Raw genomic sequence first — 25,972 nt, forward strand, 5'->3', positions numbered from 1 at the left:
AATCCTGGTGGGTGCGATAAACCCTGCAACGCATACAGATATTGGAGTGTAACCATAATTGATAAACCGTCCTCACAAAAAAGATGATCTGGATACTTCAAAATATACAGACTGAATTAAGTGGACAGACATTAACATAGACGTTCTCAGGACTGACCACACACCAAAAGCGGTAGTACTAATAAACAATACAGGGTTCACAAACACAAATCAAGTACTGAACAATAGTACTTACTACAGACAAGCAAAGTTGCACTAATTAAACTCTGCAGACTATTTCTTGCCACCGACCTACGGGATGAACCCCGCATAACTGACTAGGCCATGGACTTCGTGAGAGATGTCTACATGCACCATCACCATCTTATCAACCTTGGAGAACCTAACAGAGTGGTCTTTCCACTCATAAACATGATCGTGAAGACAGGCCGCATCAAATTTGTTGGAAAGCTTTACAAGAACCACACCCTTCGTAATCGAAGGCACAACCAGGAAATTGTTGTGGCCAAGTACAGCCTCGAGAACACACCTGACAACAATGCTACAGGAAAACACTAGTTCAGGACACGTGGCGACAAGGACACAGCAGCTGGATAGTTTAGCAGTAGAACTCATCCTCAGGTCTTCCAGTTCACACGGCATGACTTTGAGAACTTCATCTCCACCGCGGACCTGGTTCTAATTCAAACAGAAACCATATTTTATTACTACCTCCATTCATAAATATAAGATGATTTTTGATATTATACTCCATATATGACTACATATACGCACAGAAATGAGTGAACAAAGACACTAGAACATGTCTTCAAAGGCATGAGAGCAGAAGGATTACTTGCAATATCCATAACACAAGTTACTGAGGCAAATATACCCTCTTCAAAGGTAGCATTGATGTTCATAAAGTACTCCCTCTGTCCCAAAATTCTTGTCTTAGATTTTTCTAGATACGGATGTATCAAGTCACATTTTAGTATTAGATACATCAGTATCTAGACAAATCTAAGACAAGAAATTTGGGACAGAGGGAGTAGCTGAAAGTAATCTATAAGAAATCCGTGTCAACCTCTCGCATGTTTTGGTCCAAAGAGGAATTTAGAATCGTCATTTGGCACACAATAATCACATGCAAGACCACCTAGAAAGTTGTACTACTAGTACTGCGTGTTAGATGAAAAACACGATCAAGATCGAGAAAAAGATCGTCAAGAAGAGATATTACCTGGACTTGCTTAATGAGGGATCCCGGAGAGGGGGGCTTGGATAGGGCGATGGCTTTGAGCTTGTCTGCGGTAGTCTCGGCGGGGTGCTTGCGCTTCTTCGTACCATGAGCCTCGACGGTTTTGGCCAGAGCCATAGACATAACTTCGGCCGGTGCTCCAGCGTCCATCAAGAAACTGTCAAAAAGAAATAAAAGAAAAGAAACCATAATCACAAACCCAGAAGAAGAAAAGAGAGGGAGTTATAGGATCAGTCTTGGGGTTGCAAGACCGGGCCTTGGCCAGAATCAACACCATTGATGCGCTCACCTTTCCTTCTTTGGGAGAGAAGAACAATGGTAGAAGCAGGTCAGGGTTTTCTTGAAGAAACGAGGAACAAGATGAGGGAGAAGCGAGGGTTGGGTGGAGAGGAAGCTGAGAGAGAAGAGTGAAATGATGGTTGCTTCGTCCGTCCAACTTACTGCTGGAAAGGAGGGGGTTTTGTGATTTGACGGCTCATTGGGCATTACTGCGGCGCTTCGATCGGGGTAGTCTACCGTCACTCTACTACAGAGTAATTTAGTGCATGGCTGGTGGACCCCGATGCTGGCTGTCCCACACGTCGGCGAAAGTGAGTAATTTAGTGCATGGCTGGAGGAGGATCCGCACGGTAGAGCGTGTCCACTGTTTTTCTGAAGAAAAAAATGATTACAGCAAGCGTTTCCACTCTTACAATGGAGGAGTGCGAACCACGGCAGCCACTTGAACATACACAGTGCTCCTACTACTAGGCATGTGCAGTAGTTCATACATCAGTACTACATAATCTTGTTGCTAGTGTAGTAAGATATGACGACAACAAATGATGTTGTGCGCATGTCAACTATATGAACAGTAATGTAGTAACATAGTACCGCTTTCTCGACTGTCCAGTCGAGAATGAACGGTGAGATCAATGTTAACAGAACTAGGTCTACAGCGCACAGAGAGTACGGTGCTACAGTACTCCATGAAACATGAACCATATGAAGCACGAATAGTGTTAGGCAGGGTGTATGAAGGGTGCACGGGATGGGAGCAAAAGTTCCCTTCTCGACCCACTTTTGGGTGTTTGGCAGAGTGCATGAAGGGTGCATGAGTCCACACTAGTAGGTTAACACAAATACACGAAGAGGAAACAACTACTCCGTCTAGGTGTGTAAGTCATCTTACGTTGTGCACTGCGACCAAGGCGGAGAGGAAAACGAGAAAACTTAATGTCTTTTTGCTAATTAATAGCATTGCATGCAATGAACTAACCACTGCATGTCATGTTTATTAGTCTCAAGTCATTGAAAGCATGCACGGCCCACGTCTCTTATTGATTGATATGTCACAAAACAAGAAACAGGGAGGGAGTTAATGTACCGTGCCTAAGTGTTTTGGGATTATTTGGTTTTCGTAAGGTGACTTACACACTATATTGAGATGAGAATGCAACCAAACACACCCACACGCTTTGTGCTACAGTGACTGATCTGCATCGTCTGAGTTTGATCCAACGGTCATGTTGCGCCGAAACATGGACATGCCCATGCAGAGGGCGCCTAAACACCACCGAAGTCCCTTTGCTTCTCGAGGCGCATGACGTTGGTGATGCAGGGGGCGAAACGGCTGAAAGGCAATGCAATCTACGGGAAGGCAGAGGGAGCCAGTCGAGGAGTGGGGAATCTTTTGGTTTTCACCATGGTAAAACACCAGTCGACGACTTCTCACATCAGGGAGCAGTGGGTTTTACAGGCGGAGTCATCGTGACTAATTGCTACCGCGCCTGCTCCCGTCAATCAAAAAATTAAAAATCCTACCGCGCCTGCTCCCGTCAATCAAAAAATTAAAAATCCTGCCGCACTCAAACACCAGAGCAACACCGCGGTGGATGTTTAAATTTACTTGCCAGCAAGTAGATAAAAAAGGGGTGAAAAAACAAATGTGGCGGCGGCCTAGCTAATCGGTCGAACTAGCCCAACTAGCTAGCCACCGTGCTTCACTGATGTACTCGGCGGGAAAAGTGGTCTTTCATGATTTGATGACTCATTTATTTACTTGCTTTGGCGAAAACCGCGGTAGGGCGTCCCACGTCAGGAAGAATATATGCGTGCACCACCCGGGAGGACCCCGAAACCGCGCGGTAGGGTGTGCCATGTCTCGGCATGGAGGAAAAATGTGTGTGTAAAAATTTACTGTATCAGACCAGGTTGCTACCCCAACTCAAGGAGGAAGCATTAAAACCTACACTACCAGCGTGTGATGCGGCTGATCGGCCACCTCGTGGCCGGGACAGAGCGGCGTATCAGCCCGAAGTCCAGCCCGCACCCCATCGCCAGTCAAACAAAAACACCAAGGGCCGAGGCAACACGCAGGACCTGCGAGACGTATTGGAAAACAAAGCAGGACATACAAGATCGATCTATGGATCACGGGGGCGTGCCCCAACGCGTGACGACAATCGTCATGCCGGATATATTAAAAGCAAATCCGGCCGGGCCGAATACAGCAGATAAGACTCGTATGAACTGCATCATGACATAGCCCGGCATAGAGGCGCCGCACACCCCCTATGCTTCACTGATGAAGTGATGGATCATGAATTCCCAGAAGGATTTAAACCCGTGAACATTGAATCATATGATGGTACAACAGACCCCGCGGTATGGATTGAAGATTTCCTCCTCCACATCCACATGGCCCGCGGTGATGATCTACATGCCATCAAGTACCTCCCACTAAAACTCAAAGGACCGGCTCGGCATTGGCTGAACAGCTTGCCAGCAAACTCCATTGGCAGTTGGGAGAATTTGGAAGACGCATTCCTTGACAACTTCCAGGGCACTTATGTGTGACCACCGGATGCCGATGACTTGAGTCACATAACCCAACAGCCAGGGGAATCAGCTAGGAACTTCTGGACTCGATTCCTAACTAAAAAGAACCAAGTTGTTGACTATCCGGATGCCGAGGCCTTAGCGGCATTTAAGCATAACATCCATGACGAGTGGCTCGCCTGACACCTCGGCCAAGAGAAGCCGAAGTCCATGGCAGCCCTCACGATACTCATGACCCGCTTTTGCGCGGGCGAAGACAGCTGGCTGGCTCGCAACAATAACACATCAAGAAATCCCGGCAATTCAGATGCCAAAGATAGCAACGGCAGACCACGTCGCAACAGACACAAGCGTCGCAACAACGGTGACAACGCCGAAGACACGGCAGTCAATGCCAGATTCAGTGGCTCTAAATCCGGTCAGCGGAAAAAGCCGTTCAAAAGAAGCAATCCGGGCCCGTCCAGTTTGGACTGCATACTCGATCGCTCGTGTCAAATTCACGGCACCCCTGATAAGCCAACCAATCACACAACCAGAGAATGCTGGGTGTTCAAGCAGGCCAGAAAGTTGAATGCCGAAAACAAGGAAAAGGCGCTGCATAGCGACGACGAGGAGGAGCCCCGGCCGCCGAACACAGGAGGATAGAAGAAATTTCCTCCACAAGTGAATGGTGAACATGATATACGCAACCCATATTCCCAAACGGGAACGGAAGCGTGCACTAAGGGACGTCTATGCGATGGAGCCAGTCGCCCCAAAGTTCAACCCATGGTCTTCTTGTCCGATCACTTTCGATCGCAGGGACCATCTCACTAGTATCCGTTGTGGCGGTTTTGCCGCATTGGTCCTTGATCCCATCATTGACGGATTTCACCTCACTCGAGTCCTTATGGACGGTGGCAGCAGCCTGAACCTGCTCTATCAGGATACAGTGTGCAAAATGGGTATAGACCCCTCGAGGATCAAACCCACAAAAACCACCTTCAAAGGTGTCATACCAGGTGTAGAGGCCTGTTGCACGGGCTCAATCACACTGGAAGTGGTCTTCGGATCTCTGGACAACTTTCGAAGCGAGGAATTAATCTTCGATATCGTCCCCTTCCGTAGTGGCTATCACGCACTACTCGGACGAATCACATTTGCTAGATTCAATGCGGTACCGCATTATGCATACCTCAAGCTCAAAATGCCAGGACCTCGCAGGGTTATAAAAGTTAATGGAAACACAGAACGCTCGCTCCGCACAGAGGAGCACACTGCGGCCCTCGCAGCGGAAGTACAAAGCAGCCTTCTGAGGACAACCGCCAATTCGGCGAAGAAGCCACCGGACACCTTCAAGCGAATCCGGAGTACCCTGCAACAGGATCGCCAGGCACGTTCAGAGCTCGCCTAGCAATTCTGCCTCCGTCCTAGTCCCAGTCAAGCAGCGAAATTTGTGCCGCGCGTACATAATTACGCACTCAAGATACCATGGGCATAGGCGGAGGCACGACTATGGCACGGCCCACAATGCGGCTCAACCGCCTCAGGGCCCGTATATCTTTATCATTTTCTCTCTTTCAGGACCCTACTCTCTGGAAGCTCTTTCCGACAGCCTGATTATCGGACCCATTACGGGAAGGAAATACCAAGGAGGCAAGACGCTCTGACGTACAAGGGAATCCCTAGGTGGTCTCTGATAATGATCGATATACCTGTTTTACATACCCATGCACAACTTGCCCTTGGATAGGACATGTCAAATAGTCCTATTGTTTGCTTATTGCACTACTTGTATACATACGCTTCGACGTATCATTCAAATAAATGTATAGCGTTAGCTTATTATTGCATTTCCTTTATTTTTCTTGTCTGCTTATTTATGACAAATTGCACCCGTACATTCTGGTACGTCCAGTGCGCCAGGGGCTTCAGTGTACCCCATAACACGACATGAAAAGTCCGAACACTTTCGACAGTGCGGCACCCCAAACTTATAGCATTATATGCATCAGCTCCGAATCATGTCTTGGGTCAATAGTTGGGTTTGCCCGACTCCCATGTTTTGGTACCTTACGTTCCGCTATATCGGCTAAGGTAGCACTGGGAGAACTACTGCGATTGTGTCCCGGTTCTTCCGGACGAGCACCTTAGTAGAGAAAGCCGAAAACTGACTGTCATGATGCGGCGAGAGCTGGTCGCTGTTCGAGAGGTCTCAAATCCTTAAAGATTTTTTCCGCTTCGGGCAAGGAGTCGGCCTTGTCCGATTTAGGCGTACATAGCGCCCCAAGTTTGGCCTTCCAAATACTAGGGGCTTCGCCAAAATTTAAAATTGTAGACTTCTATGGCTAAGTGAGAGTGATAAAGCTTTATAGTCCGATTGCCTGGTTCGTTGTGCTGAACACCTCCTTCGAAGGACCCAAAACTGGGATAAAGAGTGATCAGGTTTATCCCGAACACCTCAGTACTAGTTACATGGGGGCAGAAGCCGATGACTGGCCAACTCTCAGATTTTATAAACGGCCGCACAGAAGGTAATATTTTAAATTAACAAGCGTTACATAGCGCACATGAACTCGTTTTCATATTGTAGGATAACATGAGTACATTCATTCAAATATTACATCCTTAGCACATTCCTCCGCCACAAGGTGAGCACCCTTCAGGACACTATCATAATACTTTTCGGGGTGGTGATGCTCCTTGCCCTCCGGCGGCCCCTCCTTCACCAGCTTTTCGGCGTCCATCTTTGCCCAGTGCACTTTCGCCCGGGCAAAAGCCCTGCGCGCACCTTCAATGCAGACGGACCACTTTATGACTTCAAACCTTGGGCAGGCATTCACAAGCCGCTTTACCAGGCCGAAGTACCTCCCAGGCAGGGGCTTGCCTGGCCACATCCGGACTAGGAGACCCCTCATGGCCTGTTCGGCCGCCTTGTGAAGCTCGACCAGTTGCTTCAACTGGTCGCTCAAGGGCATCGGATGTTCGGGCCCAGTATACTGAGACCAGAACAACTTCTCCGTCGAGCTCCCTTCCTCGGCCCGGTAGAACTCCGCGGCATCCGACACACTGCGGGGCAGATCTGCGAACGCTCCTGGAGAGCTCCGAATTCGGGTAAGTAAAAGGAACGTTTCCTTCAAATTCTTGCTTTGCATAATGAATGCCTTACCTGCTGCTATCTTCTTGACCTCCTGAATCTCCTGGAGGGCCTTTTGGGCTCCGGCCTTGGCATTTTGTGCGTTCTCGAGGGCCTTCGCAAGCTCGGACCCTTGCGTCTTAGAGTCACGCTCCAAGGACTCGTATTTCTTGACGAAATCCTGGAGCTCTTGCTGAACCTCGCCAACTCGGGCCTCATGCTTCTCGCGCTCGGTGCGCTCCTTGGCCGCTCTGTCTTTGGCCTCGGACAGCGCCTTTTTCAGGGCTGCCACTTCGGTCGTGGCCCCTAGCAAAATTCATGACGATCCTATTATTTAAACAACCACCTTCTTTTTCCTTTATCAATATACAGACGGGGTATCACTTACCTTTGTTCTCTTCGAGCTGCCTCTTGGTAAGGCCGAGCTCTTCCTTGGACCGCTCAAGGTCCCGCTTCAGTGCGGAGACCTCCGCAGTACGAGCGGCAGCGGCCAGCAGCAAAGCCTGCTTATTCACATGGACATATTCTGATTAGACTCCTGTGATTATTATTTGATCCTATGGTTGGCCTTTCTTTGCGAACGCCAAACAGAGCATCAGGGGCTACTGTCTATGCCGTAACATTTTCTCATAATTTGATTACTTACCTCAAAGCCTGTTAGGAGGCTGGCACAGGCTTCAGTCAGTCCGCTTTTGGCGGACTGAACCTTCTTGACCACCGCACTCATGATAGTGCGGTGCTCTTCGTCAATGGAAGCGCCGCGAAGCGCTTCCAGCAAATTGTCCGATGCCTCTGGATGGACAGAGGCCGGTGGCACAGACGGCTTGCCCCCCTTTGCGAGGGGTCGCCTAATAGAGTCCGGAACCACTGGAGGTTCCGGCGCAGTATTCGGCTGGGGACCAAACTTACTGCCCCCGTCATTAGAGCCCATGGGAGTCTTGCCCCTCATGCGCCTAGCGTCTGGGACGTCGCCTTGGGGCGCCTCCAGAACTACCTCCCCTTGGTTCGGTGCCCTTTGAGACAACACCTCGGAGTCGTCCGTAGGGCGAGGGGAGGAGGCGGTCGGGAGTGAATCGATGTTCATCTCCGACTGGCCCAAAGACTCATTCGAAGAGGATACGTCGATATGGGCTTTGGATGGACTGCATGATCATGTTCGGCATGATAAGATGCAATAAGACGAAAATATACCAGAAATATTATGATGTCCGGATACTTACGACTTCGCCAGGGGCTTGTCCCTGGGTAGCCACTGCGGCTGCTGTGGAGCAGTCCGGAAGGAGGGTCCTTCCCTTCTTGGACCCTTCGGCCTCCCCAGATGGGGCGGCCTTCCTTTTCTTGTCTCCCCCGGCTGGGGGGGGGGGCGAGAATTTTCCTCTTCCTCCTCCTCGTTTTCGCGGGAGGAGGGCGCTTCAGTGTTATCGGACGATGAGTCCGATATAACCTTGCGCCGGAGACCTTTCCTGGTCCCCGCGGCCTTCTTCTTGGCCTTCTTCTCCGGCGCCTCATAAGGCGCTGGAACCAGCATCTCCGTTAAGAGAGCATATGCTGGATCTTCGGGCAGGGGGGCCGGACAATCAATCTGTTTCGCTGTCGCCACCCAGTCATGTTTAAATGGCATGGAGGCTCAGACCCCTCACACGGTTATGCTGGGCAAAAGGAACATTTTGTGAGATATAAAAGACTTACCGGATTGGCAGGGCGCTTTGCGCTGAGTCCGAGATCCTCGGTAAGGGGAGGAGGTACCTCAACGCCCTTGAACAGCACCTTCCAGACGTCTTTGTGCGTCGTGTCGAAGAGCTCTCGCAGCGTCTGGTGCTCGGCCGGGTCAAACTCCCACATATTGAATGCCCGTCTTTGACACGGGAGGATTTGGCGAAAAAGCATGACCTGGACCACGTTGACAAGCTTGATTTTCTTGCTTATCATATTCTTGACACACTTTTGTAGTCCGGTCAGCTCCACCGACGAACCCCAGGACAGGCCCTTCTCTTTCCAAGAGGTGAGCCGCATGGGGATGCCGGATCGAAATTCGGGGGCCGCCACCCAGTTGGTGTCGCGCGGCTCGGTGATGTAGAACCACCCCGATTGCCACCCCTTCACGGTCTCCACATAGGAGCCTTCGAGCCAGGTGACGTTGGGCATTCTGCCCACCATGGCGCCTCTGCTCCGCCTGCTGACCGACCACCACCTTTGGTTTCACATTGAAGGTCTTCAGCCATAGGCCGAAGTGGGGCTTGATGCGGAGGAAGGCCTCGCACACGACGATAAACGCCGAGATGTTGAGGATGAAATTAGGGGCCAGATCATGGAAGTCCAGCCCATAGTAAAACATGAGCCTGCGGACAAACGGGTGAAGGGGAAATCCCAGCCCGCGGACGAAGTGGGTAAGGAATACAACCCTCTCACGGGGTTCTGGAGTAGGGACGATCTGCCCTGCGTCTGGGAGCCGGTGCGCGATGTCTGCAGCTAGGTATCCGGCTTCCCGGAGCTTCGTAATGTCCCCCTCCGTAACGGAGGAGACCATCCAGTTGCCTCCCGCTCCGGACATGTTTGGAGTGGTTTTGCGGAGAAAATGCGAACTTGGGCGCTGGAGCTCGAGTGCGCGAGAATGGATGGGCAGGGAAGAAGAAGGCGTGGGTGAAAAAGAGGAGTCCTTGTCCCTTTATAAGGGCGGTAGAAACTATGCGCCTCCCCACTTGCCTGGTAAACTCGCTTATTCCCCAAGCACCGTGATTGATGGCGCGGTTGGGTTACCCACACCCGTATTGATGAGAATCCCGTGATAAGGGGACACGATCTCTGCTTCGACAAGACGTGCCAAGAAAACCGCCTCGCGATATGTGCAGTAGCTGGTTGAGAAAAACGGTTCGAATAATGACCGAGCTGTGACGCCCCCGATTTGGCCGTACACTAATCATGCACGCAAATGTGTACGATCAAGATCAGGGACTCACGGGAAGATATCACAACACAACTCTAAAACGTAAATAAGCCATACAAGCATCATAATACAAGCCAGGGGCCTCGAGGGCTCGAATACAAGTGCTCGATCATAGACGAGTCAGCGGAAGCAACAATATCTGAGTACAGACATAAGTTAAACAAGTTTGCCTTAAGAAGGCTAGCACAAACTGGGATACAGATCGAACGAGGCGCAGGCCTCCTGCCTGGGATCCTCCTAACTACTCCTGGTCGTCGTCAGCGGGCTGCACGTAGTAGTAGGCACCTCCAGTGTCGTAGGTGTCGTCGTCGACGGTGGCGTCGGGCTCCTGGACTCCAACATCTGGTTGCGACAACCAGATAGAGAGGAAAGGGGGAAAAGAGGGAGAGAAGCAACCGTGAGTACTCATCCAAAGTACTCGCAAGCAAGGAGCTACACTACATATGCATGGGTATATGTGTAAAGGGGCATATCAGTGGACTGAACTACAGAATGCCAGAATAAAAGGGGGATAGCTAGTCCTGTCGAAGACTACGCTTCTGGTCATCTCCATCTTGCAGCATGTAGAAGAGAGTAGATTGAAGTCCTCCAAGTAGCATCGCATAGCATAATCCTACCCGGCGATCCCCTCCTCGTCGCCCTGTTAGAGAGCGATCACCGGGTTATATCTGGCGCTTGGAAGGGTGTGTTTTATTAAGTATCCAGTTCTAGTTGTCATAAGGTCAAGGTACAACTCCGGGTCGTCCTTTTACCGAGGGACACGGCTATTCGAATAGATAAACTTCCCTGCAGGGGTGCACCACATAACCCAACACGCTCGATCCCATTTGGCCGGACACACTTTCCTGGGTCATGCCCGGCCTCGTAAGATCAACGCGTCGCAGCCCCACCTAAGCACAACAGAGAGGTCAGCACGCCGGTCTAACCCTATGCGCGCAGGGGTCTGGGCCCATCGCCCTATGCACACCTGCACGTTGCGTACGCGGCCGGAAGCAGACCTAGCCTAGTGGCGTTCCAGTCCAATCCGGCGCGCGTCACTCAGTCGCTGACGTCACGAAGGCTTCGGCTGATACCACGACGCCGGGATACCCATAACTACTCCCGCGTAGATGGTTAGTGCGTATAGACCAAATGGCCAGACTCAGATCAAATACCAAGATCTCGTTAAGCGTGTTAAGTAACCGCGAACGTCGACCAGGGCCAGGCCCACCTCTCACCTAGGCGGTCTCAACCTGCCCTGTCGCTCCGCCACAAAGATCCACTTGCGGGTACTCCTACGAGCCGACCCGACTTTATTCACCACATGTGTCATGTATATAGTATATAAGTATATACCCGTGATCACCGCCCAGGTGATCACGGCCCGATAGTATAGCACAGCAGACGGACAAGAATGTAGGGCCACTGATGGAAAACTAGCATCCTATACTAAGCATGTAGGATTGCAGGTAAAGGTAACAACAGTAGTAGCAAGGATAGGCTATGCATCAGGATAGGATATCGGAAAGCAGTAACATGCTACACTACTCTAATGCAAGCAGTATAGAGAAGAATAGGCGATATCTGGTGATCAAGGGGGGGGGGGGCTTGCCTGGTTGCTCTGGCAAGTAGGAGGGGTCGTCAACTCCGTAGTCGAACTGGGCAGCAGCAGTGTCGGTCTCGTAGTCTATCGGAGAGAAGAGGGGGAAGAAACAGTAAATACAATGCAAACATAAACATGACGATGCGTGACATGACAATGAGCAGTGCGAGGTGTGCCCTAACGCGACAGTAGGTGGTACCGGCGAAGGGGGGGAACATCCGGGAAAGTATTCCCGATGTTTTGCGTTTTCGGAAGGATGGACCGGAGGGGGAAAGTTGCGAGTTCGATAGGTTAGGGAGGTGTGGTGGACGAACGAACTGTGTATTCGGATTCGTCTCGTCGTTCTGAGCAACTTTCATGTAGAAAACATTTTCATCCGAGTTACGGTTTAAAAGATATGAATTTTCAAAGATTATTTGAATTTCTGAAATTATTTGAATTTTAGCAAAAATGAATTATGACGTCAGCATGAGGTAACGCTGACGTCAGCAGGTCAACAGGTCGGCTGACCAGTCAAACCAGACAGGTGGGTCCTACCTGTCATAGACAGTGGACTAACAGAAGATTAAACTAACTAAAATTAGATTAGTTAACTACTGGACCCCACCTGTCATTGGCTAATCATCTAAACTAATTAGTTTTAATTATTAAAACGTTTTAATTACCGGATTAAGCGGTGGGGCCCGCATGTCAGTGGTTGGGGCCTGCCCAGTCAGCAGTTGACTGGGTCAACCCAGTCAACTGGGACCCACGGGGCCCACTGGCAGTGGCACTGGGGTGGCCCCAGGCCAGCCACGTCGGCGGCCGGCGTTCAAACGCCGGCGCACGCTCCGACGACCACCCGAGACGGCGGCGTTGCGCGGAAACGGCGCACAGGGGGCCATTTGGCCCGCGGTTTCTTCCTACGGGACGGGCGTGACGCGACGCGTCCGTTGGTGGCCGCGAAAAGCACGGGGATGGCCGAAAACGGCCGCTACCTCGACGGCGGCGGGTGGTGTATACGGGTGAAGCTCGGGGTCGGCGCTACGGGGCTCGACGGAGTGCGTGGATGGGTGCATCTGGCCCGCACAGACATGCTGAGCACGAAGCCGGGCTCAGCTGAGCTCGACGGCGAGCATGGCCGCGACGGTGAAGCGCCTGGCGGCGACCGGAGCTCGGCAACGACGGCAGCTATCTACGGAGCGCTAGGGGGCCAACGAGGAGCAGCAGGGGGAGGAGAAGCTCACCGTGCGGCACTCACGTAGGCCCTCGACGGATTAGTAGTTGCAGATCGGCGCCGGGGAAGAAAGGGATTGCCGGCGACCGAAGTTGAAGACGAGCTCGGTGTGCTTGTTGCAGGGGCTCCGGTCTCCAACGGGCTGCACCAGTCGAAGCAGCGGGCGACGGCGGCCCTTGGAGACACCGTGGGGCGGCGAGGTGGGCACGGTGGCCGTGGCTAGGCCGGAGGCATGGCGGCGGTGGCGTTCGGGCGAGGTGGGGGGGGGGAAGGGGATCGGAGAGGGAGGAGAAGTGGATCTGGGAGGGGGCGTCGAGGGGGGAGTGGGGGCAGGGGGCCAGGGGGTGCAGGGCGTCGCCCTTATCCCTTCGCCGACGGGGACGGCGAGAGGGTTCGGCGGCGACCGGCGAGCGTGGTCACTGGGTCGGGTGAACAGGGAGGAGGGAGGCGACCGGGGGAGGTGGGCTACTGGTTTGGGCCGCCCAGATGACTAAGGCCCAGGGAGGTCAGGGGGGTTCCTTTTCTTCCTCCTTTTGCATTTATTTTCTTTTTATTTATTTTCTTTTCTGTTTTACATCATTTTAAAATATTTAGGCGTTTTCTAAAAATGTGTTTACTTCACCATAATTAACTATGCCTTATTTGGCATCTCCCGAACATTTTTGTTTTAAATTTTGAAAAACTTTTATTGTCGACATTAATTTAAATTTGAATTTTGAAACGGTTTGACCTAACGGTAGATTAGCAACAGCAACTGTGGTGACGTGGCACCATTAGCGTGGGATTACTGTAGCTTGATTATCCGGGCGTTACACGAGCCGTGGCATGGTGCCACGCTATGAAGTTGTCAGCAGATTAGATTTGTGGAATATTATACTCTCTACAGTGGTATGTGGAATTTGTTTTGCAGAGCCGGACACGATCCTCGTGTTCAAAATCTTCTATGGAGTATTCGGAGGAGGAACTCGCCTTGCAATGCCGAAGACAATCTGCGCGCCGGACTCATCGTCATTGAAGCCTGGTTCAGGGGCTACTGAGGGAGTCCTGGATAAGGGTGTCCTCGGACAGCAGGACTATACACTTTGGCCGGACTATTGGACTATGAAGATACAAGACTCAAGACTTCGTCCCGTGTCCGGATGGGACTCTCCTTTGCGTGGAAGGCAAGCTTGGCAATTCGGATATGTAGATCTCCTCCCTTGTAACCGACTCTGTGTAACCCTAGCCCCCTCCGGTGTCTATATAAACCGGAGGGTTTAGTCCGTAGGACAACAACAATCATAATCATAGGCTAGCTTCTAGGGTTTAGCCTCTACGATCTCGTGATAGATCAACTCTTGTAATACTCATATCATCAAGATCAATCAAGCAGGAAGTAGGGTATTACCTCCATCGAGAGGGCCCGAACCTGGGTAAACAATGTGTCCCCCGCCTCCTGTTACCATCCGCCTTAGACGCACAGTTCGGGACCCCCTACCCGTGATCCGCCGGTTTTGACACTGATAGTAGTACCTATGGTTCGACCTCGGGACCCAACTAGTCGGTCGAAAACACCCCACTAGCCACACAGCTTCGTCATGCTAACATGGCACGGAGGATAGGTGTGGTTAGCTCCGTCTCGACCAGCCACAACGTCTCTTGTTCTAGGCGATTCTTCTATTTTCCAAGCTTTTTTTAGTTGTAATAACACCACGGCAAGCTAGCGCCGCTCTTCGTGTGTGCCCATGCAAAGGTTAGACGATGGAGAGAAGAGAGAGATCGCAGACCTGGGACCCACCAGTAAGTGAGTCAACGGTCATGCACGTGTAGACGAGGCACTCCCTCTACTCTACTCAACGTAATACTGTATAAAATCAAGTTATGGGACAAAGCCAACAACCGTTGTTGTTTCAGGCTATCGACTTACGCTTTGTAGTCCAGGTTGCCAGTTCGAATCTCGTCTTTCAGATTTGTTAGTTTTAGGTCCAAATTTGATTAATGACAAGTGGGACCCCCGTGTGTTGTTCCGATATTTCAGTGTAGGGTGGTTTTTTGAACAAACACTTTGCGCAGTTAGACAAGTAACGGCACAAGTTACATGTATTTTGCAAGTTGACGAACAAAAATGACAATGGCATAGAATATCACATCCACCCCGTAGCTTAGATGCTATGGTGATACGAGTTTTTACACCGTTGGAAGTGAGATACAATGGCCTGGGAGTAGTCTTTGTAATTATGCGCAATTTCCAAACTCTCCAAAGGTTTTTTTGCAAATAAAACATTCAGGCCTCATGTGTGCCGCTGCATCTTGGATCCAACGGCTCCCCGTTGCTCATATTAGGTGCTCCCCGTAGCTTAATTACCCGCTACGGTGATATGAGCATCTAGGTCGTATGATCAGTGATCAGATGGCACATGCGTAGTACTTGTACTTTCTGCGCAATTCCCAAACTCTCTCAGCCGTATATTGCAAAAACATTCAAACCTCCTACCGTGGGCCGTTAGATCTCTGTGAACTCGTATCACCATATAATCTACGGTGCGGGAGCACCTCATATTCTCCTGTGCGAGAAAACATAAGGTGCTCTCGCAGCTTGGATGCTACGGTGATACCAGCTTCGAGGTCGTTTGATCTGAGATCCAATGGCATCTGAGCAGTCTTTGTGCTTGTAAGCAGTGGCGAATTCTTTGGGGGCTTTTCTGCAAAAAACCATTCGAACCATCGAGGAGGCGTTGGGTCACAAATCCAATGGCTCCGAAGAGCTTGTATCACCAAAGCATGTAAGGTGTGGTAGCACATGATATTCTTACATAGAGGAGAATATGATGTCCTCCTTCATCTTAGATGCTACGGTGATACGAGCTTCGAGGTCATTGGATATGGGATCCAAGGGCATCTGAGTAGTTTTTGTACAAATTGTGTGCAATTCTCAAACTCATCAAGGTTTCCTGTAAAAATATTAAGACATCATGTGAGCTGCTATATCTCAGATCTACAAGCTCCAAGCAACTCGTATCGGCATATAGCATCTAAGGTATGGGGGCACATGATATTCTCCCGGGGAGGAGGGGTGGGGGGTGCACAACCAATCGGTGGTTGGGAGGATGGGGACAAATATAATCTAAACAACCCTAAACAGAGCTTCACAATTTTATCTAAGGTCGAGGGGGTGACCCCCGACAATCATAGCTCCGCCTAATTAAACACAACATTTGCATGTACTGTAGTACTAGACTTAATATTCATGTTTCAGTTTCATGTTCGTTTTAAATATTGAATTGAGGACCATGCATGTCTTACATTTTACTCCCTTCGTTCCTAAATATTAGTCTTTTTAGAGATTTCAAGTGGACTGGCACATACGCATGTATATAGACATATTTTAGAGTATAGATTCACTCATTTTGCTCCGTATGTAGTCGCTTGTTGAAATCTCTAAAAGACTAATATTTAGGAACAGAAGGAGTATTTTTGATTCGTGTCATACATGCATGGTTTGGAAAAATAGATGCACTATACTTATTGGATTGTTGTTGTGTTCGTGTGTGGGTGTCTGTGTGTGTGTGTGTGTGTGCGTGGTCATATGCTTGATACATACAAAGTTTTCTCACCTCCATATTGTTCATCTTTTAAATTGGAATTTGCATTGAAAAACTTAGCAGGGATACCATGAAATGTGAAATCCACGTTGAGATCACTATATCACAAACCCACTCTAATTCAACAACTCGTCATAAATCAATTACCACGTTGAGATTAGTATTTGCAAGGAAAATACGGGATTGTAATACACATAGATTGGTTCGGCAACTCAAAAGGTTCCTTTCGTATTCTCGAATGGTAGGACCCAACGGCGTACCAGCCAGACCTTGGCTCGTGTTGATCCTAAAAAAAATAAAAAAATAAAAAACCGGGCTCGTGTCCTTCTGGTGGCGTGCGTGGTACGCACATTCGGCAACCCCAACCAGTCGAGCCTCCGCGTTTCGAGTCAAAATATCTGGCGGCCAGAATTCTAGCCCTAGGAAATTTCCCTCATGTCCCCGGTCCATAATGACTACCGATGAACAACGGAGGGATGCTTTAGTAACTAGACAACGTTGTGTTCAAAAAAAAGTAACTAGACAATGTTACCTACCATGCCGAGCACGGTTCAATTCCCTCGGTCGCCGCTCGCCAAGGTCACCCGTCAACTGCATTGCCTAGTACTACTACTACACCAGGATGAGCATAGAATTGAGCCCGTTTGTTCGTGCCTAGTACTTGAGTTAATATATCAGGCAATGCACTGGTACGGAGGGATTATCCTTTTGCTCTGCATATATAACTTGTCTGAAGTCTAACTAAGCAAAATGTTTGACCAAATCCTTTCTTAAGAAATACGACAGGACAGATGTATGGCTTGAAAATTTATTGCATGATGCAGGTTATGATATTGTTTCGAATCTCGGATCTTAAATTTCAGAAAATCCAAAAGTGACCATAAATTCTTGAAACTGAGCATGGTCACGTGATATGGCACAAATATTACTTCGTAATTTTTTTCTTCAATTTGAGACAAGCTGCTTATGACAAGTTGCACAAATGAAGAGCCAAGGTATTTTGGAACAAAGACCTGTCACCTTAAGGCAAGCGCTTTCACTATTGAAACCATGGGCGTTTACGTGCCGCCACGAGTCCCGCTTCTCATCAGCAGGTGCCGTCCGAGCAAGCATGTGAGTCGACGGGAGCCGTGCGAGCAGACCGCTGCGCCGGCTGACAGGGAGGCGTGCGAGCAGACAGCTGTGCAGGCTCACCGGGAGGCGAGCCCTTTGACCAGGCTCCGCCGCCCACCTTCGTCCCAGCTGCTCCCACTTTTAATGTCGCCAGTGCCGCAGTTTAAAATCAACCCCGCACTACCCGGTATCGCTACAATCTTCTCTCTTCCTCTCCGATTCTCCTGTCGTCTACCTCCAACCAGCCTGACCTAAACGTACGCCATGCCGCATCACGATGGTCTGCCCTTAGTCTTCCAGTTTCCTGAGGAAGACACCCAGCCGGAGTCTCAAGAACATAAGGCGCTTTGGGACGAGCTTGAACTGGCCTTGCGGATAGGCACCGCGCCTGTCCCCGCTCCCGTTCCGGCTCCCGTCGCCCCGACTGCGCCAGCGCCCATCCCTGTGGCATTGATGGGCTGGGAGCCGCACATTGTCGCCGAGCTTGATGCCACGGGGTTCCACGAGGTCCCCGCCGACTTTCACGCACCCGTGCACCTGCCAGGGCGTGCACCTGCGCGTGCACTGACGCGCACGCCCGTGCCAGTGCCCGTGCACCTGCCAGCGCATGCGCCTGCGCGTGCACTGACGTGTGTGCCCGTGCACAAGAATGTCTCCGCCGCGCCGTTGACAGCGCTTGTCCCCGCGCGGGTGCCAGTGCCCCCCTCAGCGGCATGGATGGCCGCCGTCGACCGCTTCCTTGCACCAACGCCAGTCGCCTCCTCCCGCCAGTTGATTCGCTCCTGGAGACCAAAGTCCAAAACATTGTGGCCTTCCTTGAAGCTAGGGCCAACGTCCAGGAGTACGCCAACAACGGCGCAAGACGCCGCCGTCGCCGTTGGTCAGTGGCCCGATGACACACAGAGCACGGCAGAGGAGCCGCTTCCCACCGCAAGACGCCCCCCCCGCCGCCGCGTAATCTAAATTTGCCATGAAAAACGTTCGGATTGCCATGCTTAAAATCCAAACGTTTATCATTTCCGTTCATTTTAGATCGATCGTCGTATAATTTAAAGTTGGAGTCAGACTGAATGAAATCTATGGTTTGATCGATTGAATGTTCTGCTAGAGTCGTATCAAATTAAATATAAAACATCATCAAGCCACATGTATTCCTTGTCATCCAATGACCTAGACTGCTTCAATGTCGAGCGCTCAACACGTTTAGCGTGCAGTTAATTTCATGCCAAAAATAGTGCTAATCACATAATAACACGCAAATAATATCCAACTTAATATCCGCATGCACTTAATATACTTCCAAATTAATATGCATTGCACGTACACACTGACTAGTGCTGCTAGCACGTGAAACTGGTGCCGTAACTTATGAATGCGTCCAGATATGGTCAACGGCAACATCGCCCGCGAGTTCTTCATTTTGCCCGTGCGTCTAAACGTAGAAGGGGAGGAGAGAGAGAGCACACATGGAACCCACCAGTAAGTGAAGGCGAATATTACTAAAAATAATATTACATGTTATTAATTAAATAGGCTGTGGTAATATAAAAAACATTATGTGAACAAAGGGAGGTACAACAAACATTGTTGTTCTACGTATGTTGCCTATTGACGTGTGGCTTGAAGGCCCTGGTCGCATGTTCGATCCTCGTCCTTTATTTTTTAGTTTGTATATGGGTCCAAATTTGTTTCATGACATGTGGGCCCCTCGGTGTGTAGTTTGTAGCACTTTAATTTGTGGGTCCAAATTTGTTCCATTCCAAGTGGACTATCGGTGTGTAGTTTTGTAGCTTATTTATAATAATTAAAGAGAACAACATAGTTTTTTGCAATAATACCATGGTGCGACGTTGAAGGCGAGAAAGGACGTGCGAGAGAGCGATGACCGAGCCAGAGGGAAATCAACTAGGGGAGTTGCGGGGGTTGCAACGGTGTTTCGAGTAGTTGTGGGCCGAATGCTACGAAAATATAATCTAAACCGACCGGAATAAATGCCTACACAAATTAATCCAAGGTTGGTGTGCCCCTCGCAATGTAAATAGCTCCGGCTTTGCGAGGGATGGAGAGGTAGCTTCAATGTGTGGAAGATACGGCGTGAGAAAGCGAGGTCAATCGAGAGACATATAGATAGAGAGACAAAGTGAGTGTGGTCCGACATTCATGGAACAAATATATATGCTCTGGAGAGATATTGTCCGATTGAGCTTTTGGCAAGGGTGAGGGCTGTAAGATAGAGCTTGAGAGATGATCCAGTCACAGACGTGTAGATATATTTTGTGCGTGGGAGGACGCAAGGTCGATCGATCACATAGGGTCGTCGTGCGATCGAAAGAGTGAGACGGGTTGGAGAGAGTGACCTAGATAGACAATGTGCGTGAGAGAGTATACAATGTGAATAAGTCGAATTGGGCTCAAACATGGTGATATATCGTTTTTGTCCGAGAAAGAGCGAGGTCAATCGAGACATACAAAGAGAGAGAGAGAGAGGGAGAGGGAGAGAGAGAGAGAGCATGGCCCGCCATGAGGTCGAAAGAGTGGGGGCGGCTTCGATGGACTGACCTAGATAGACAATCTGTGTGAGAGAGTATAGAGTGTGTCGATCGAGGCCCGAATAGGGAGATATATCATTTGCGTGTGAAAGAAAATGAGGTTAAACGAGACTCAGATAAAGAGAGCGAGATTGAGCGAGTGTGGCCCGCCGCGCGGAAGAAAGAGTGAGACAGTCTCGAGGGAGTGACCTAGATAGACAACGTGCGTGCGTGCGCACGAGAGTTTGGGGGGGCTAGACAGGCAATGCATGTATTTAGCGCGAGAGGGTGAGAGGGAGAGGGAGAGAGAGAGAGCTCGGCATGGGGTGCAATGGCGGGGTGTGTGAGGTAAATGGGGCTAAAAACAACATTTGAATGTAGATAGTACGAGATTTAATATCGATGTGTCTATTCGGTGTACATTGTAAGATTTGAACTGAGGACCATGTATATGGGTAATTATTTCGAATTCGTGCCATACTAGGTTTCAAAAAGTTGACATTGACTCGATTTGTTGTGCTATTTTGTAGGTCATATGTTTGAATCCATCTAAAAGTTTTCTCACTACCATGGTGTTCATCATATACATATGAATTTGTATTAAAAAAGTAGCATGGATACAGTGAAATGCGAAATCCACGTTAGAATTGGAGATCGCTATGTGACACACACTCTAATTCAAATAACTAATTATGTGACACACACTCTAATCCATGTTAGCGTGGATACCGTTTCAATTTTTTTCAAATAACTCCTCATTAGTAATTAATTTATAGTATCTCGTTTCGAATGACTAATTATTGCAAGGAAAACACGGGCATGGTAATACATAAAGATTCGTTTGCAAATGAAAGAAGATTCGTTTGCATTCTCAAATGTAGGCGCACCAGGGTCGTGTCGTGGTGGTCGCGTGTGTCGGATGGACGCGTAGCACCCAGCCACCCACCCCCTCCCCCAAAAAAAAGGACAACTACAAAATAAGTTCGCGCTTCCACATTTCGGATTGAAATATCTGGTGGCCCCAATTCCAGCCCTGCAAAATCTCCCTTCTCCACCGTCCCCTTCCGCGCCTAGATTGCTCAAATCCCTAATTCGTCGCCAACCCAAGCAAAGTTCGAATCGCCCCTCATCTCGTCTCTTTCCCCACCTCTGTGCCGGACGACGACGACGAAGACAACGGTCGCGCTTCACCACCGCACTGGAGCTACCTCATCTACGCCCTCGTCCAGCGCACCGGGTGGTCCACCGACAACGTCGGCAGCCGCAACCGATGTGCCTCACAGACACCGACTTCCACCGCATCAGGTGCGCTTCACCGACGCTGTTTCCCAGCTCATCGGGGCTACTTCACCGAGCACATCGTCGCGCCTCCGCCCCCCGAGGCCGCTAGGGCTTCACCAACGGTCTCGTCCACCATATCGTAGCACTCCGCTACCACTCAAGATCTGCATCCGTGCGCGGCCAGCCAACGCCAGCGCATCACCCTCAATGGCTCTGAAGTGACCCGCACTCTAGCTAGGCGAGCATGCCCAAACGCCGGCCCGAACTAGGTATCCACACATCACTCCCTTGTGCACTGTTCCGACGATGTTTGGATATCCTTTCACTACTCTCTTAGCTTACACGCCTATCCAACTCTGACTTTAACTCTTATTTCTTCTGGAGATATCATCTGAAACAAGCAAATCCATTTTTAGCGAAGCATGACGGCGCTACGGGATCTGGTACACATCCTGCACACCCGTATAACCTTGTAAGTATCTATCCTCCGGTACAATAGCAAGGTCGATTCCTCTTATTTGATCAGCCATTCGCCGTGTCAAAAATGCAGAGGGGGATGCAAGGAGCACAAGGCCTGAACATCCAAGCAAGTGGTAACATGGACTTGTACATGGAACATCCCAAGCGCAAGTAGAGCTGCAGTGAGCCTGTACGACGAGCTAGCGTAAGTCCCTGCATTTCATTTAATTCGTACTGGCATTCGTGTATGAATTGTATGCAGTGGCAGATCCATGAATTCAAGTTACCAGGGGCGAACATTTAACTTAAAAAATACGAAGGCACTTGCACTCTGGAAATCAACATAACTTGAGAAATGTGAAGCTACATGCACTTTGAAAACCAGCTAATGATCCAAAGTAGTTCAGATTATAAACACTAAATGATGCAAGCACCAAAAAACACAAAATGCAACATGGTGTACAGGGACTACAAACATGGTCTGTTCCTGCTTGAATTATTCATTCTCTGGCTGAAAATATCGAAGTGTAATTGCACCTATAACCAGTGTGCAAACTGCATATCAATATATCTATCATGCACAAGTATGCCAATAGTTTCAAACAACAGATTAGAAAAGTATTTATGCTACGTTTTCATGATACAGGGACTTTCTGGTAGATGGCCTCAATGTTTCCTCAAGCCATGAAAATGCACTATAATTTGCTTGTCATCAATGCTTGCAAATCTCTATGTCTCTCTCAACATAGCAGATCATCATTAGACACTAAATCCTTCAATGGGAGCTTGCAAAATGCTTGCATTAGATGCCTCATTAGACACTATATGTTCATCACCAGGAGCATGTAAAATGTTTGCATCAAATCCTTCATTAGCAGTCTGTTCATTAGACACTTCAGGCTCAAGAACAACATGAGCTTGGATGTTTGCACCGGAAACTTGATTAGATACATCGGATTCAGTCAATTCAGTATTGATTGGGGGAGTTATAAAATAAGTAGAAATTGGTTTCATTTTCTCATAGATTCCCTACATACAAGCAGTTTTACAACACCGTCAGGTTTAACTATTGGCCAGAAATTGAAGAGTTGAATTAGATATAATCAGGGATGTGATGTACCTGCTCCTTGCACATGCTACTCTTGCAAGTTGCTACTGTCCGTTTGCGCAAGCTCGATGCCATGCCCGTGCTGCCGCCGCTGCCTCCCACGCAGGCTACACCTAGGGTTGGATCTTCATCTTCTTGTCCTTCCGTTCGCTTGAAGCCCGGCGACCGCCCTCCAACGAGGGCGCGAGGAAGTGCTGTGTCGGTCTGTCCAGCGGCGGCTAGGTTAGGAGCGAACCAGACTGGAGGCTGGAGCGGATGAATTGGGATTTTTCCTGCTGTCGATCGATATGGGAGGCGCTCGTTTGGGCCGCGAGCCTGCTATAGGGCCTGCTTTGCACTTATGTTATTGGCCTATCCAAATTGAAACATTTTTCTTCATTTTTTACATTGCCTGCTTGTGCGTTGGGACGAACAAAACTAGCCCGGGCCAACCTGGACGACTCAAACTAGGTGCACACTTTCGAGCCACCCGAGGCAGCCGCCCATACCAGCCCCTATGGTGGCGTCGCCCCTTTTGCGTGTATGATAGGGGTAGTAAAAAATATTCCAGTGGCGCTTTTGATTTACCCACAGAAGGGTTGAATTGCTAGTTTCTATGAACTGAGTTCGCCAATAATGTGAAGGATGCCAGTCTTTTCATCCTATTGTAGATTGCTTAGATCTCGATATGCCAAAAGTAATCGCATGAAATATACAGTAAAAGCCAGTGTGATGTGTGTGGCTACAACTAGTCTGACTACACGTCCTCATATAACATATCAAGGACGCACCATCTTACCAGATTAACCATTCGACTTACCAATGCAGTGAGGGAAGAAAGAAGTATTGGGACTGCATATCCAAGCAATTGATGCCATGGACTCCTTCGTACAACCTTGTAAGCGAAAAAGAAGTTGCAGTGTGCCTGTACAAAGAATTAGCGTAAGTTCAGTTACCTGCTTCTCGGAATTTTAGTTAGCCACTTATTGCAAAATTGTTCAATTACGTTGTTTGGCTTAATTTAGTTTGCTACTGATTACATAATGCCACAGCCTGTTAATCCTATTATAGACTGCACCTATCTATGTGTTTGATACTATCTGTTAAGAATTACCTGTTTGCCTGAACTTAAATAGCTACTTGTTTGTTTAACTGCTTTGCTGCTGCAACAACGGGTTACAATGATGTTAATAACTACTTTTCAGCATCAAATTGAAACTCTTTAATTCCTTGTTTGTTTAACTGGTTTGCTGTTATAACTCCCAGTTGAGATGTTTTGCTAACTTCAAATTTTCTGAATCTAATCGGGACTTTAATGGCAAAACAGGTTAGCCCAAGATCAAAGAGCGAGGTCCCCATGGACGTTGTATCATCCCACAGCAGTGGCACCGACCCAATCGTGCATTATGAATTGCCAACTGCTGATGCTCTAGAGGCTAAACTAGTGGTAGAAAGAGATTCTGCTTCTGCACTTAGAGATGAAGTTGACATGTTGAGGAAGCAAACAACACAATCAGTAGCAGTACTCAAGACAACCATTAAATATTTGGTGGATTTCAAAACGAAGCAAGCCGAGACTGACCACATTGTTAAGGTCCTGAAGGAAAAAAGGAAATTAAATTCCCACTTGGTAAATCATAGGTGAAATGTTCTTTCCATCGTTGAATAACCTTTGTGTTGTTTGTTCATGTAATCAATCAAACCATTTGTTTTAGAGATCATGTAATAATTGTTTTTTGTTTTTTTGTTTTTTGGTTTGTAATTTTATTTGAGCACAAGTCTGTATTAATTGATAAGACTCAGAGACATTTCATTTTGATTGCGGTGCCAGACCTACAAATATGTCAATCGGGCTGAATGTGCATTCAGCAATAATAGTAGTATAGATGGACCATAAGTGGCACGCATTGGAAAGGGCCAAGATGTTGTAGTAGCTTGGCTAAAAAAAGGATGCTGTTGTAGAAAAGAAAAGTACAGCGACCTGGCTTATGTATGTTAGTTGATATTATTGATCCATATACTCTATAAGTGTTTATATGTCTGTTAGTTCTGTACATTCTTGGTTGATTCACTCGGTATTTGAATCTTGATACATCACTTGTGTACATATCTAAATGGGAGTACACATTATGCTGCGTGTGACATTTGAGTTGGACATGAAGTGTTCCAAATATTCGAATTCACCTTAAACTGGATTCTAGCTTCTGAATTTGAGTATCAGCATTTGTAAACCATATTCATATATGACAGTGGAATACATCTTTGTCGTCCTTTTGAAGATATATAAAACACATAGAATGATTTATAAAGATTCGCATAGGAATACAAAATGGATTCGAATTTAGTTGCCAGGGTAAACGTGGATGCTTATTGTCCCAAAATTCGAAAGAAGCGGCAAAATGTCCACTCCCATGTCGGCTGCCCGAAGCCAAGTGTTTGGGAGATGGAAATTACTGTCTACCCATTATACGGACAATCCCTCGGCCCGATTTCCACTGCACTAAATAGGGGTAGGATAGTAACTTCAATGAGATGTGACACGACCGCCTCTGAGCCCATTCCGACACGGTGGGCGCCAAACATGGGCGGCAAAACACATCTGATTCAAGCTCGTCCGAAAGACCTCTGTTTCTCCCTCCATTTCCCCATTCATACACAGTAGGCGGCAAAACAAACTCGACTCGGCCGAAATCGATGCAGGCAAATATTTTCAGGGGCAGGTTTGTAACTTCACTCAGACATGACACAACCGCCCTACCTATCAGCCCCGTTCATACACCATGGGTGCCAACCATGGGCGCCAACCACCCTCTCCTCGCCCGAAATCGCTCTGGGCAAATATTGGCGAGATGCGAGATTACCGTCGTATCCCCAACCGACGAGACGTCCAAATTTTAAACGGGGGCTAAGTTCGTAACTTTCCCATATTTCAGACAGGCGCATCCCAAAAACATGGTTCCCCGCACCTCTCCCTCCATTTTCCCATTCATACACTGTCCGCGCTAG

Source organism: Aegilops tauschii, chromosome 1, assembly GCF_002575655.3.
Source record: "Aegilops tauschii subsp. strangulata cultivar AL8/78 chromosome 1, Aet v6.0, whole genome shotgun sequence".
NCBI classification, from domain to species: domain Eukaryota; kingdom Viridiplantae; phylum Streptophyta; class Magnoliopsida; order Poales; family Poaceae; genus Aegilops; species Aegilops tauschii.